This window comes from Crocodylus porosus, unplaced genomic scaffold (assembly GCF_001723895.1).
Source record: "Crocodylus porosus isolate Cpor-Errol unplaced genomic scaffold, CroPor_comp1, whole genome shotgun sequence".
Lineage (NCBI taxonomy): Eukaryota > Metazoa > Chordata > Crocodylia > Crocodylidae > Crocodylus > Crocodylus porosus.
Genome location: NW_017728948.1, coordinates 56,022,439 through 56,039,026, shown reverse-complemented (window position 1 = coordinate 56,039,026; position 16,588 = coordinate 56,022,439). Strand labels below are relative to the sequence as shown.

At 38.8% G+C, this 16,588-nt stretch overlaps 1 protein-coding gene across 2 annotated transcripts in view; it reads left to right on the top strand.

The window, feature by feature from the left end:
• The first annotated feature begins 12,372 nt into the window (after positions 1-12,372).
• Positions 12,373-16,588, top strand: part of DLC1 (DLC1 Rho GTPase activating protein) — a 408,242-nt gene continuing 404,026 nt past the window's right edge. The window contains exon 1 of one of the 2 annotated variants that reach the window (XM_019552800.1): positions 12,373-12,761. The gene's annotated coding sequence lies outside the window, so the exon portion shown is untranslated. Of the gene's footprint in view, positions 12,776-16,588 lie in introns of both variants that reach the window. The other variant, XM_019552797.1, reaches the window with a different exon arrangement.

Below are 16,588 nucleotides of genomic sequence, written 5' to 3'. Positions count from 1 at the left end.
CGGCCAGTTGGTGACCCAATTGACTGTGTGGGTGTTGACACCACAGTCCCCCAGTTTCTTAATGAGAACAGGGTGAGAGACAGTGTCGAAGGCCTTCCGAAAGTCCAGGAAGACTATGTCCACTGCTACCCCTGCATCTAAGGATTTGGTGATCTGGTCATAGAAGGCCACCAGGTCAGTCTGACTGGACCTACCACTAATGAACCCGTGTTGGTTGCCCCTAAGCATAATCTCCCCTGCTGGCCCCTCATGGATATGCTCCAGAATAATTTTCTCAAAAGCCTGCCCAGGATCAAGGTAAGACTAACTGGCCTATAGTTTCCCAGGTCCTCCTTCCTCCCCTTTCTGAAGATGGGAACCACACTGGCCCTCTTCCAGTCCTCTGGCACCACACCAGAGCACCACGAGTGCTCATAAAGCTGTGCCAGGGATCCTGCAATGACCTCAGCCAATTCCCTCAGTACTCTAGGGTGGAGATCATCCGGACCAGGTGATTTGAATAAATCCAGTCCTTCCAGAGGTTTCCTAACTAGTTCCTCACTAACCCTTGGCCTAGGTGCACCTCCCCTGGGACCTAAGGGGGCCCAGAGGGGGGTGACTGTTCCCGTCCCTGCTTAGGAAAATGGAGGCAAAGAAATTGTTAAATATGTTGGCTTTGTCATCTGGTGTGACAACCAAATTTCCTAATGTGTCCTGCAGGGGCCCCACGTTACCCAGAACCTTCTTTCAATACTGACAAGTGCAGGGTACTGCACCCGGGGAGGAAGAACCAGCAGCATACGTACAGACTGGGGAACTCCCTTCTCATCAGCACAGAGGCAGAAAAGGATCTTGGTGTCATTATTGATTCCAAAATGAACGTGGGCCGCCAATGTGCGGATGTGGTCAGGAAGGCTAACCGCTCCTTGTCATGCATCCACAGATGCATCACAAGCAGGTCCAAGGAGGTGATCCTCCCCCTCTATGCAACACTGGTCAGGCCGCAGTTGGAGTACTGTGTCCAGTTCTGGGATACAGTACTCCAACTGCTCCAGGTCCGGTTCAGGAGGGATGTGGACAGCATCAAGAGGATCCAGAGGAGGTCCACTGGCATGATCAGGGGCCAGCAAGGCAGGCCCTATTAGCTGAGGCTACAGGACCTGAACCTGTTCAGCCGCCACAAGAGAAGGCTGAGAGGGGATCTGGTAGCCATCTACAAACTGGCCAAGGGGGACTAGCAGGCTATGGGAGAGTCCCTGTTCCCCCGAGCCTTACCAGGAGTAACAAGGAATAATGGCCATAAGTTGACTGAAAATAGATTCAGGCTAGATATTAAGAGGCACTACTTCAATATCAGGCTGGCTAGGATGTGGAACCAACTTCCAAGGGAAGTGGTGCTCGCTTCTACCCTGGGGGTCTTCAAAAGGAGACTAGATAGACATCTAGCTGGGGTCGTTTGACCCCAGGATTCTTTCCTGCCCATGGCAGGGGATCGGACTTGATGCTTAGGTCCCTTCCAACCCTACCAACTATGAAACTATGACACTCTCTGTGTATATGAGGAACTATGTGTTTATTCTCCATATGCCTTGAACTGACTGAACAGTTCATTTTTCATGTGGTATAAAGACTAAGGTGGTTCTGTGATTCACATATGATGCAGTGCCTAAATCTCTTCTGTTAAATCTTTTTTTCCCCCACGTGTTCTTTCAGTTGTTTCAGAAAGACTTCTGTGGCAAAAGTTGATAGGTCGTCATAGTTGAATTAGTCGCAACTGGTGAATTTTAGATAGACAGGTATTTAAACAGAACTCAGTTTAAAATGAACTACCTGTTTTATTTAGCTGATGTTTGAGTTGTAATAGAAAACTGTAATGCAACAAATTACTGGTTTTTATTCAAAGTCCGAAAGTTGTGGTAAATAGCAATTATTCTTTTCTTCATTATTTTAAAATAATATGAATTAGGTCCCCTTTCAAATTTCTCCTTGAAACGTGCCTTTAAGATGTGTTAAAGCCATTTTTGTTAAGGCAAATTAAGGCAACCCTCAAGGTGTTCATATGCTATAAATAAATGAAACAGCCATTTCATTAATGTATTATCCATCCTTCCTTACATCATCCTTTCTAATTGTGTGTTGTCCTTATTAATTGTCACACCCTAAATTAAAGCCCAATGGAAGTAGTATTCACTCCTGTGAGTAACTGAATTCCAGTAACACTGTTCATGGTGAAAGCTACGATGTCTGTAAGTGTTACCTCTTCCAGGTTATTCATGGGGACAATGTCTCTCTATTAAGTTCTATGTACACATAACATATTTTGGACATTATAGGACACATCAGATCTGTCAACTAGATGGATCTTAGGTGAAATTTAGTCATCAAAATCCACAAAAGTGATTCATGTTGGCCTTTTTCCAGTGGCTGCAAAACTGTCTATCTTCATCCAGTGTCTCCTTTCATGCGCCTTGGGGTGGATGGCAGGGAAGGGACAGCCATGGCTGTGCCATCACAACAATGATCAGGCCTCTTGCAATTGCTCTGCTGTCCACCCCTGTCTGACCCCTGACTGGCTCCTGGACTGAGCAGACATCAGGGGCTCCGCATTTGATTTGGTCCACCCTGGCTGTCATCCCTCTCCCACCCACTTTCAGGAGAAGGGTGGGAAAGGGGCTGGGTCACAGGGCATGGAGTGGGGCTGGCCCATTACTCCCTGCAGACCAGGCTCCGGCTGCACATGCAGGGTAAGTACAGACCTCGCTCGGATGCCCACAGGCCGCGACAGGGACAAGGGACAGAGCCGAGGTCTGTGGTACCCTGTGGCAGTGGCCCAGCTCAGTGCAGAAGGAGCAAGAGTGGGAGCGAGGGCTGGCAGCAAAGATCGGCCCACCCTTCTGGTGCTTAGGCATGGGAAGAGGATGCCCTGAGCACCTTCCCCCAGCCTCACAGCCCATTCCCAGGAGATGCAGATGAGGGCAGCAGGGGCCAGAGCCATCTGACCAGAGCCCTCCTGTGTGAGGCCACTGCACTCATGCACCTAGGCCCAGCGGGATGGAGATAGGGACGGGCCCCCCTTGGACCCCTTACTCCCCCACTCTACCTCATTCCTGCCCCCCCACAGGTGAGCCAGTTTGCAAGCACACAGCCCGCAGCTGTGGAGCACAGCCCTGGCCCCTTTCCCACAGTGGTCCCTGAGGCACACAAGGCGATGACCAGACCCTGGTGTAGCCACTTCCAAGCTGGCAAGTGCCTGTCACATCCAGCTGGGCTCTGGGCAGCTGCTGCTGGCGACGGAGCCCAGGCAACTCCAGCAAGGCTTGTAGTTTCCCTGCTGCCTGCTGTGAGCAGCCTGGGCTCTGTGGCCAGTGGCAGCTGCCCAAAGCCCAGCCAGATATGGCATAACAAGTAAAATGGCCTCACGTGCCATTCTCTGGCATGCATACTGGGGATTGGTGCTTTCAATCAATGCCTGGAAGAGGTAGGACTTGTGGCATTCCTCAGCCGATCGGGGGTGGGGGCACTTTGCTTTGCCTTCAAAATTGTGGTCCCAGCTGATATAGGGCCATGAAATCAGGGGCCCTGGCTGTGTTACAGCTGCGTAATCTGCCACCAGGGCCTGTGAATTTGGTAGGTCCCTACCTATGTGTAATGGTTATCATGCATCTAAGTATCTTGCTGATTCAGCACCTGTGTTCAACAGAAAAGGATATTATCATCTATATCCATATTACCACACTCCTTTCTTGAAAGTTATATTGCAACGACAACAGCTTGACACTGTGTTAGAAAACTGTGGAAACAGTTACTTGCAAACCAGAATCCTTTACTTTTGCTTAGCATTAGAAGAGTTTAAAGACAGGGTTGATTTCACAATGAGATGAGTAATTGCTCCAAGGACATCCGTAATCTGGGAGAGGTACAGTCTTCAAACAGGAAATGTAAGATGGTTTAATAATATACAGTATTTCTGAGTTTCTTGCCAAGTTATGACAGATACATTGATTAATTAAAAATAGTGAAAGCAAAGCCAAAATCTGTAATATGATATTCCGGTGAGATTTGAACCAGTTTTTCTCTCTCAGCTCTCCTGGATCATGGTATATCTTTAATTTCAGTTTCCATTATTATTATATAAGTGTCATCCTTGGATCCTTAATTATCATGATATTTTCTTAGGATTCTGATCCTGCATGTCCCAATGAAGATAGATTTGGAGCACTATGTACTCCCCAGATTAGTGCCATTAATTTGCTTCAGAACTCAATGCAAAAGGAAAAATTTATGCTTTAAAAACTGAGGTGGAAGAGAACACTGAAGGAGAGCTGAACTGTAGTTATTACAAAAGCTTGCGCCATTCAAAGAGTACTATTCTTTTAAGAAAAGATGCATTTGTAAAGTTTAGTTACTGAATACTTCATCGTGGTTGTAAAAGATTATAGTATTGCTTGTACACAAGACAGGATCTAAAATTTTGAAAAACAGGGTGCAGATGGTGAGGTGCATCATCACATATGAAACAACACATTTTTCTCCAGTTAGAAGTAAACTAGAAACTTTACTGATGTACGATGGGCCTAGAGCTGTATTATTTAGTTTAAGATTGAAGCAGAAACAAATATAACATCATTGGAATAAGTTAAAAACAATCTGCAGAGCTGTGAAACAGGAACGCCATGACCAAAAGCAAGTAACAGACAGCAGATTTGCAAACAAAGGGTAATTTGTTTTGTAGAACATCAAGACCTCTTAAAAAAGAGAGTGTCACGGTACACCTGTAGAATGAAGAGTTTAGAAGGGATCAGGTAGATTATAATGAGCTATGAAGTCAAGTGACATGTCCCGACTAGAAAGGCTGCTGCCACTGCCAGGCACTTGGTTTTAAACGTTGGCAGCACAGGAGTTAAATGGAAGTGCACCTGCACCATTGCACCCTACCTGGATCCATCCGTGATTATATATAAAATCAACCTAACTATCTCCGTTTGATACTTAGGTTTTGTTAAAGTGTGGGATTTGTCTGGAAAAAAATAATTGGAACCAGAGGAATTACAGCTAACTCCAGCAAACACATTCTAAATATATTGTACATATTAAAATAGAAATATCCTGTATATATTATTTCGGTCAGAGTCTGTGAACCTTTTACAGGTAAGCACACAAATATTATTAAAAATAATTCAATAACTTTGTACAGAGTGTGTTTTCCCTTCTACATAGCTTGGAAGTCTCTTCATTCTTCTAATGAATGTTAATCCATCTGTGGTCTGTTATGCTTGGCCAGCATCCCACTTCTCATGAGAAGTTTTGTATTTCAGAACTTATCTTCTGTTACAAACATGTGGTTTTTTTAAAAATGTATTAAATTTTCATGAAGTTTATTGATAGCTCAATGAAAATATTCTTTAAAAAATCTCTAAGAATTGGAAAGTATTTAAGCACATGCTTACCTTGAAACATAATATTGATCTCAGTGGAACTGTTTCCATGTATACTCTTATTTTTTTATACCATTTAGTCTTTGGAGGGTCAGAACCAAAGATTCTCAATTGTAAACACATGATTACTATATTCTGTTAGAATAATGTCATTTCAAATTATGTTTATGAAAAGGTTTGAATAGTACTGCTATAGCATGTAAGCATCTCTTGTATCTCTCTTGCACTGGCATCTTTTTATGGCAGACTTTGTTGAAACTAAAATGTCTCACTTTGGCAAAAATGTATTTTGAGTAAATATAAAATATGCATGTTCTCATTGAAGCATGAAACACAAACAAACTTTGAAATCTTGAAAGTTGCCACAAAACAGAATCTCTTCAACTAGGCAGCAGAGAGTGATGTTTTAAAACATTCTCTAAGTGCCAAATCATTACAAAGAAATCTCTTAGGGATGTGCATAGTCTGTTGCCCAATAATAAGTGGGGTAGGGGAGGATGAAACAAAAATGAGATAGCTGAACCCTCCCAAGATGTTTAGCAGTAGATCATCTTGTTCATCAGAAGAAGTGAAAAGAAAGATTTCAGGACTGCTACTTAATTCACTCAATTTCTTCATAGAATCATAGAATCAATGAGTCGGAAGGGACCTAGACAGATCATGTAGTATAAGCATTGTAATCTCAGTGGGTATGCTGTAAGAAATCTAGCATGAGAGCAAGATCAGATCATTGCTGAAGACATGATCAGCCATATGTGGGGAATTTTTCCATTAAAAGACATTAAAACTTTGCTTACTGTCAACAGTTATTCAGGATTAAGCAGCCATTCACAGTTACGTTATTCAAACAACTTCTCATTGACATGAAAAAGAACTAAGAAAAAATAAGTAAGGGCAATAGAATTTAGGCCTGAAATGTGACTGTCTGGGTTTGTAATATAGATTAGACTAGTGCATGAGTATATCAGATTTCTCCCTAAAAATCAGATAAAATAAAAACTTATTAGGCTATATTAAAGTCAAACTTTTATAGCAGCATGGTGAATTCAACAGGAAATATTTCAGGTTTCCGTGAATAAAGCAATCTCAAGCAGAGTGTACCATGTCTGACTGCATGTACAAAGCAGTTGTATTAAATAGAGTTTTACAGTCAATGACACATCTCCTAGGCTAGGGACAGAAGTTACACATAAACTGGTTTAAGTGATCAGAGACTGGTTAGAATCTGTAACAGAACAGAAGCTCAGTGCACATAAACCAGTTTCAAAATGGCTGAAACCGGTTTAAGATAAACCTGGTTGAATGTAGTATATCAGACTTAACTGATTTGGGTCAAACTGGTTTATGAAACTTTTGTCCCAGACCCCCTCCTGGTTCAAGTTAAATCGCAGTTCCCCAGCATTCCAAGCTTTCCAGCCCTGGGTTGGACTCTGCTGTCTGCCCCAAAGGGCAGGGTTGGCCTAGCTGGAGCAGTGAGGGTAGGCTGACAAGCGGGTGGTGGGGACAAGCCCAACTGGGGGATGTAGCCCAGTTACAGGGGAGGGACTGCCCCCGCAGGCAAACCCCAGCTGGGGTCTGGAACCAGGAAGGGGTGCTAAACACCCCTTCCCCAGCTCAAACTTACTGCTGGCTGTTACTGTGAACTAAAAATCTCAGAGACACCTGGAAGCAGGATGGGGAAGCAATGAACAACCCTGCAGAATCCTGCTGCAGAGACCTTGGGGGCAGCTGGAAGAGGAAGTGAACACATAGCCAACAAGCCATGCTCTAGTGCCCCCTGGCTTCTGGCCTGAGCCACTGCAGGCATGGGGCTGCATTTCCTGAATGAAATGTCTGTTTACTCCTGTTTCAATTTAATCTGCACAGTTTTAACTAACCTGCAAAGATTCAATTGATTCAGCCTCAGGCTTTTTGACTGTCTGTACTTAGCCCTATAGTTTGCAACTGCATATTACAAACGGATGTATTAAGTCTGGTTTCTAGATATTACTTTGTCTCCACTAGGATGTAGTAATCATATTTAACAGGATATATGTAAATAATTTCCAAGCATCATTGTAATATAACAAATTGTAGGAAAAAATCCATGTTACTTTACAGGAACCATATTCCCATATATAATATGTAGTTGGATTAATTCAATTTTAGGAATCCACAGTAGCATTTTCCACATAAAGCTCATAGCCTCTTGAAGGGTAATAAAAGGTCTCAATTCAAATTTTATTATTTGACAGAGTATAATATCAAATCTGAGGCAAATGCAGAAGATCACAAGAAGTTATTTTGCATGAGCTGTTATACTTATTGTTATCTGTTAAGTCTGTGAATCCAGAGAGAACAGTAGTATCTCTAAAGGATGATAGTGGGCTTTGAGATCTATGGATTTAATTTCTACAAATTTGTATATCCAATTATCAATTACTAGACTGTTCCTGCTGGTCTTGAATTCCAGTCTGTTTTTGAAGCTTTTTTATTGGATCATGTCAGCGAACCATATTAACCAGATTTTTGTTTGTTTTTTTAGCATCTTACTAGCCTCTATATACTGTTACATGGAATGTACTCAGTTTACACTAGTATTGTGAAAGTTAGACATAAACAGGAAAGAACGGTGTTGCTTTGGAAAATGACTACAGACAAAATACCAAACTGTTGCATTTCCAATCCTAACTCTCATTTATGAGGAATAATATTTCTCGCAATTCTTTTTATAAGAAGAGACTCATCAGTTGTTTGCTTATATATAGGTTCTGGCTTCTGCATGGATACAATAATACCTAATGTTGTTAATATCATGTGGCTTTTGCTGCTGCAGTGAATATCAAAATGACAACTCATGTGGTTACTGGATCTCTTGAAATACTATCTTGAATTTAATAAGTCTGCTGTTTGAGAGATTATGCATGTTGTATTTACCCCTAACGTAAAAACAGTGTCTTTGTGTTTGACATTTCAGCCCTTCTGAAAGAGCCAAAATATTATTTTTGTGTAATCACATAGCACTTGCTTTCTCCTTAGAGGGCTCCAAGGTAGAGTAGCTACTGAGCTGGTTAATCTACATAGTCTTCTGACCTTTCTAAAATCATAATCCTTTTATTCCAGCCCCATGTGAATAAATTTAATAGCTCACAAGTAATACCAAAGAATTCTACCCACATTTTATTTATTTCTAAAATCCTGCATAATATTTCTAATATCCTCCATAGATATTTCTATTTTTAAACTATTTCCAAAAGTTAATGATTAATGTCTTACACAATTCTTTGTGAATAAACAAAACAATAATAAAAATATAGCATCTTAGTACTGAAAAGTAGTTTATCCAAACTACTTTGTCCAAAGTTATCTGACCAGAATTTAGGATACTTGTACACATATTAGAAGGGTTTGTTTATATTGCTTAGCTCTCACAAAGGGGTCCTGGACTGGCAATTTTGAAAATACTTTTCGGTTATTTGTGGAATGGGTATCATAGAGATTAGCAGTGCAAGTTGATGATGGGCCTTAAATGTAACCAAGGAAGAAAGCATCTAGGGATGAGCTGTACTTTATCTTCCAAGGACTAAAACTGCCAACAGGTAGCTTTCATGATGTGAACACTTTACCCTGATTTGATACAACTAGGACTGGAAATGTTTTAAAAAAGGACTAGTTATTAGATTTATAAAATTTCTTTGAGTCCACCTTCCGGGCATACCTCACAGTTTAAAAAAGAAAACAGACCTTTAAAACATTAAATTTAAAAGAATGTAGTCTGTTATTTTGAAGGAGTGTGCCATCTATATATTCCTGTTGCAAGTGAGTTGAAGAGCAAGTCAGTTAATTTTATGTGATAGAGTGATATTAAATAATACCATGTAGGAGAGAGTTTATAGTTCCTTCTCTGTACATTAGCACGGGTATGGCTGAATAGCAGGCCTAGACTCTACCTACCTACAAAAAATATTAGTACTTGCTAAGATGCTTTATGTGAAACCATGTTCACAGTTATAAGTAGTATACATAGGGCATGTCAACATGTTGCTATACAGCAATGTTGTTACTGTGCCATGCTTTAGTATTTAGCATATATTGATGTTGCTATAATGTATTTCCACACATTTACTTTCTCCTTATGTATGAAATCTTACGATTTTTATATAGCATATTTACATGTATACAGTACTGAAAAACAAAAAGAACATGTTTCCAAGGAAAAATAATAGTTTATTGAACGTGAAACCTCCCAATGGAATATCTTGACTTCTGACAAAATTTTGCTTTAGGAAAAGAAATTGAGAAAAAATATTTTGATTAAGCTGAAATTCTATCTTGCAACCTTTCTGAGGGAGAATATTTTGTTTTTTTTATTTTGAAAATTATAATTAAGCAGTAAAGAATAAATGCAGGGCATTTGAAATGTCTTCATTTTCACTCTCATTCGAAACTAAGCAAATTTCAAAATAATGGATTTTCTGAACAACAGAAATTTTGGTTTTAGCACAAGTCTTTCTCATCTTTCATTCATTGAACTATAACATGAAAATCCTCCAGAAAAATATTAAGTATCACCCCAGTGTATTGTGTTTTAGTGCTAGAATTTGCCTTTGGATAGCCAATTTAGCTGAAATAGTTACATTTACAAGTTGCAAGATTGCACTGTATTTAATTCACATCTGAGTATTATTATTGTTTCATTATATATATTTCTAAGAGCTTCATCTTCATAGTAATGGGGGACCTGATTAGGTGAATTAGTTATTCAACCTTAAGTTATGCATGCCCTTTCTCCATATGCACAACATCTGCTGACAATAATGGATCAACTTTTAAAAAGGGGCTTTAATCCAGCCTCCATTTGCGCATGTATAACTTTGCAAGCCCAGATTCAGGACTTAATACCACAGTTTCAGGGCTTGAAAATGCACATATAAAATTACAGTCACAGGAATGAGGACCACATTTTGCAAAATTTAACACAAAACTTTCCACATGTTGAGGATCTAAGGCTTAGTAAATTAGGGCCAGATATGTCTGTATTAGGTGATAGCTGAGGACAACTTTATACATTTGACAGAATTCACCATCTTTTGTTGCACAAATGCTGGTTGAAGATCCATCCTAAAAAGAGCAGCCTTACAGAATTTCTTAAGAAAGTTCATGGATCAACTGTTAGGTACAATGTCTGCCTACTGCTCTATCAGTACATACCTTGTTCTAAATTTTAGAGAACCACAAAGTGAAGCCAAAAACAGAATTTTCCCTAGTTGTTCAGACACTACTGTGAGTAAAGCAGGTATTTTGTTTTATGATTTAAGTTGGCAGTTATCTCCATGACTGTGCATTTTTCCTTGCATCTAAAGGATACCAAACACTCCAATTAATTGGATCAGTAAGAACCCAGCTCATCTAAGCCAAGTACAGACACTACGCTCTTACCAATGTAAGTGATTGGAAACCGGTCTATACCCATAGCAGAACAGAAGTTTGGCACAGACGGGTTTAAAAATGACAGAACCTGTCTAAGATTTGCTCCCCACCAAAAGACAAATGTGTGTTCTGTTCATTGCTGATTTAAACTACACCGCTTACAGAAAACCGCTTGATTCCACCTTGAGCTTTTTGAGTGTCTGTACTTAGCCTTAGTCTTAAATAACTATAAAATGGTTTTGAGCATGCAGTAAATGGATCAACAAAAAGAAAATGCTGTGCAACATATATAATTAAACTCAGCAAAAACCCTTCCTTCCCTTTTCCTAAACAAAGAAAGAAAGAAGTTAGTTTGGGTCCATCCTGTAGTTTGGGGACACATAAGAGCATCCTTTCCATGTGCCTTGCTTAACCATACTAAATAATGTGGGAAATTTTGCATTATTCTGACTAAAAATGACCCCTACAGCCTTAATGTTGTGTGGGGGTGTGGGTTTGAGTGTTAGTAATGTGTGTTGTGTTATAACATTTATTATTAATTGATACACAAATTAAAGCCATACTGGTGATTTCCATTAGCTTACTCTCCAACTTCTACAGAGCTGTCTGTCTGGTTTTAATCAAAACCAAATGGTAATCCAAGTTCCCAGGCTGGAGCAACTCAGAGGAAATCATTCAGAGGAGGCAGAAGAAAGCAGAAAAGATAAACAGATGATCGTTTCACAAAACTTGTGTAGAACGTAGGATGTAGATGCTGTGGACTGCTCTAGAGACGTGATTCAGGCACCCTGTCAAACTGGAAAGTAGTTACAACTGTTTTATGTCAGCAAAATTCTAATATGATCAAGATGGAGTCTGTCCTTGTACTTTTGCAAAGCTGGATTTGTGTGACACTGGAGGATTCTCAGTAGAGGTAAAGCAGCATGTACCATTGCCTGTGCTATAAGAACTTTTAAACTGTAATGACATTAATTTCTCATGATCCAACTGAATTTCATCAGTAAAAATATGTTTTCACTATGAACTATATAGAATTCTGTGTGTTTCATGTTTCAAAGTGCACTGGGAATGAAAATGTGATGTTTTATTATATGTAAGCCAACTTGCTCTTTGCTCATTTCTTGCTCTGAAGTGCCAAAGAGCAAAGGAGCATTCAAAGACATTCTGCTGTCTTTGAGGATGGTAGTTCAGTTTCATATGCATGGTATATTCCTGCAGAATATTTTTGGTAAATCATCCATACTTTAAAATTATGTAACGACATCATAAATCTTCTAAATAGTTTGAGTTGTCTCAGATGTCTGCTAAATCAAAGATCTTGAAACACTATTTGTTGTCTTTTTTTCTTTTTTCCCTCCACTATGCAGTCTCTCTCTTGCTCTCTCTCTCCTGCTCACTCGCACACGCGTGCGCGCGCACGCATTTTCACACACACACACACACACACACACACACACACTCTACTCAAAGGCAGGAAATACTTTTCAGGCAATCTGGGCCTGGTTGTTGAGGCCCCTTTCACAAAACATCAGTCTGAATTTAGTAGACACAAGTCACTGGGAAAGGCTTGACAGAGTTCTGCTTAGTTAAGGCTCCCTCCAGCTGCAGAGGGTGTTTTTGTTAGAATCACACATTGAGCAAAACTGCTTAGAATAGAGCAATGATCTCAGCAACGAAATCTGAACTTCTGTGCTAGCAGAAACTAACTGGGAACTAATCTTTTTTTTCTTTAATGACCCTTTTTTATGGAGGTAATGTCCAAGGTCCACCCTCTCTTCATGTAGGTACGGAAGTCTTGGAATCTTAGAGGTTTTATAAACAACAACAAAAATAAAAATGATTTGAAAAATGAGGAAGTTTTCTGTAACTGGTTAAGCTGAATGTCAGTAAGCTGCATTGGAGCTTTCTACGTTCTGGATCTCAGCAGTAACACTGAAGGTAAAATATTCACAGTAAGTGGTAGACTGTATGCTAGCTATGTTTATCAAAATATGCCAGGTCTAAAACAAAATCTGCTTGTGCACTTTTTTCTGTCTTTAAAAAATATAAATGATATGCTGAACCCTGTTTATATGCACTCTAATATAAATAGAGCTGCCTGGTCTTACTTGCATATTTTTTAATGTCCATAAAATATGAAAACTAGAAGTGCAAATGATTTCTTTTTTCACCTCTTTTGCCATTAAGGAGGGCATCTACAGCTACAGTGGCTTTTTTTCCTTAGTACTGATGCAGTGAAGCAAAACTTTGGGTAGGTTATATCACTTGGTCTTGGTTTCTACAGCTCTTTCCAAGAGCTTAGCTTCAGTCCATATGTTAGATGTTGATAAAATCTTTAAAATATTCTTTAAAGTGTAAATTCTAAATGTAAAATTTCAAGGCATAATTCCTAACAGGTCTGTAGTTTCCATCAACCAAAATAGCAGAATTAAAAATAACTTAATGCATCTGGATAAATTGTTTGCTGTGTGATATGTTATTTAGAAAGGAAGTAAGGTAAGATTCAGTAAATGTCAAATGATCACAGTTTTGATGAAATATGAATCTCATAACTTTTAAAAAATATTTCTGGTGACATTTAGCAGTTCAAAGTTATAAAGATGATTTGTGAAGCATTTTGGAGAGAATTCAGGATATTGTATAAAATGGATACAGCATAAATGTATGTACCATTTAGTTTATGTAAAGTGAATGACTAAATGATTAAAGTGTCATGAACATTTGAACGTATATTTGATAGTAAACTTTATGATAAATATTCCCTTTTATCTTTCTGTATTTCCAGAATGACAGTTGTTACACAGAAGTAATATGAGAGATTTTTTTCGTGCTTCTGTGCATCATTAAAACTCCATAGTTATTAGCCAATTAGATAACTGAACATGAGTCATCTTTTCAAATACGTTGGGGATAAGCGTGAGAAAGTTTAAGTGGGTTTTTACTGAATATAGTTTCAGAATAAGGGGCTTGAAGTTTCTTATTATGCTACCAAAAGGAGAGCAAAGGTGCAAAAATGACTCCAGCAGGGGTTCAAATCTCACCATGGCAGGGCATTGGCAGCCATACTCCAAGTATTCCCAACTCTATAAAACAGAAGAAGACCTTCAGTTCAAACACCTACATGGTTCTTTTGTGTTTTTAAGGTATGGTGAACAAGGTGAAGCAAGACTGGCAGTAAGTGAAAGACAGTTGTGTATTCCCCTCGAGATCCATGGATTTCTGGGGGGAATTAACGTATAAATTATTGCTGTCGCTACTGACAGTACCTTCTCCACCTAGGACTCAAAGTGAAAACTGCATAGCCATAATGGACAGCTAAGGTGGAATTAAAGGCTCAGGAGCAATATGCTAAAAGAGTATCTCAGCATGACTCTTGTGGAATATGAGTGGAGACCTGATATCCCAGGAGATCTCTAGTCTTGATGCTTTTGCAAGAGTACACTGCATTGTCTTCAGCATCAAGTGCCCTTTCCCACCTTGACCCTGCAAGTATTTAACATTTCACAGTAGCCCCTGGAACAAGCTAAATATTTCAAAGGCAAAAACAGACTGCTTTGTCACAAACGGCTAATTGTGTGTGGTGCTGAAAAAAGCTTAACCAATGTATTTTTATGGACCTCACTGTAATGTAAAGGTACTCAACACAAGTGACAAAATAAGAGGAAAAAGATGATTTTTGTCATTTTGACTGCGATGGTTTTATGGGCTAATAGCAACTGTAATACAAAGTGACTAGCTGTCCTCGATTTCACTTAGGAAGAGGGGTTTTTTTTAATTCTTAAGATAAATGATTGTGGCTACTCATTTTCAGTTTTGCGACAAAGCTTTTCTACCTAGTCTGCTGTCTATATTTTAATAACCAAATGAAACCTAATTATTGAATTTGGCTTAATACAGCAGTATTCAAAACATTTAATTCAGAATTTGAGAAAAGCCAAATATAAATTTATCTGAAAAAGTTGCAAAAGTTATAAAAAAGTTCTTTTGTGCTCAGAATGAATATTCTCTGTTTTAATTTTAGCTGTCCTGGTTCCATTTATATGTTCATTGTGTGCTTGGAAGAATCTTCAAAGAAATTAAAAGATGAGTTTTGATTTGCAAGTGAAGTGCCCCCTTCCTACTTCTCCCTTGAAATAAGTGTTACAGAGAATTCTCATTGAAATAATACAGGAGTGAGGAGGCAAATCTTGAACACCTTAATCACATGGAATCATAGTATCAGCGTTGTCAGGGTATGTACTTGAGGGATGGTCCTCTGTTACTCCTACAGCAGAACAGGTTACATAGTATAGTAAGATTTTGGGTTAATGACATTAAACTACTTTTTGCCATTGGGTAGAAAGACAACATTGGAGTGTGTGCTCATATATAGATCTACAATGAATAAAGAAGTCACAAAATAGATGTTATGTTAGAAAAACATTCTTGGCCTTGTTAGCTCCCAAAAATTCTGTACACAAATAATTCCATGCTATAGTATTCAGAATTTTAGTAAAAAGCTTTTACCAGGGAGTTAAATGATTAGATACGCTTGAACATCCACATTTTCAGGAGGCAAAACATCTCAAGAGAAATCACCTACATGTAAAATTCTACTTGTTAAATTTTAGTGCAGTTGTGGCTCTTTTGGAAGTATGGTCTATAATATTTAAATAAAAATGAATAAGATATTTGAATGTATTTCATAATTTGTTATGTTATTTGTTTCTATTGATGCTTTTAGAGACTGTTTATATAAGTGTAGCCCTCTGCGAAGAAGCAATCAACTCCTGCTATAATTGCTTGCTTTTCTTGAACAGAAAAAACCTCTTAGATTGAACTTAAAATGCATATCGTTTTACATTTGGCAGATTGTGCAACAACCACTGAGCATAAACACAATAATAATCTCTTTTAAAACCTGATCATATTTTAATGGACTGTTTGTTCATTGCTCTTAATATTTATCTTTTGTTCTACTGTGGGATGTTTTGTTACGCCACTATATTATTATAGCTTATATCAAGATATAGACCTAACTATATCCAAGATAACCTTAAACTTTGGGAAAGCATGTGTTACAACGTGAACTTTGTAGATGACCCCCATGACTTTCTTCACATCTCTTGTTACTCCTCACGCTGTTTGTCCTGTCTATGTAACATTTCAGGACAGGGGCTATCTCTTGGCAAAACAGGACCTAATTCCTGATGGGAGCCTTTAGGTAATACCATAAAGTAAATCATCTTGTATGCTAGGTCAGAAAAAATCTCCAATCCCTGACTTTTCAGGAAATTTGGAATGTGATCCAAACATTGCTATGGTCAGGGGTGAGCCAATAGGAGGAATCAGAAAGGAAGTGAAATGGTTTGTTTAACAAATGACAGTTTATGAAGGAGTAAAGGATTTTTGAGGAATATTATTCTTCTTGGAAAAGCCAATAAGAAAAAAGCAATAAGATTTATTACTTATTAAAGATTAAACAGTAAACTGCAAGCTGTATCAAAGTAATCTGAATTGTATTATAACCATAGCATGTAAAAATGACAGATGCATAGCGTTCTGCAAACATCTTTGGGATTATCCTTCTTTTGACCTCCTTCAAACACACTATTATAATGCAAATGACACTCAAAACTGCCTTGGATACATTGGTTCTTCCATTCCTGAACAGGCCACAGAGGATCCAAACAAAAGCTATCAACAATCTCAACTTTTTAAAGCTAAGGTGCTTGATCTGTGTCATTCTGGACATGGCCTAGAATCAATTTAAGTGGCACTAACTG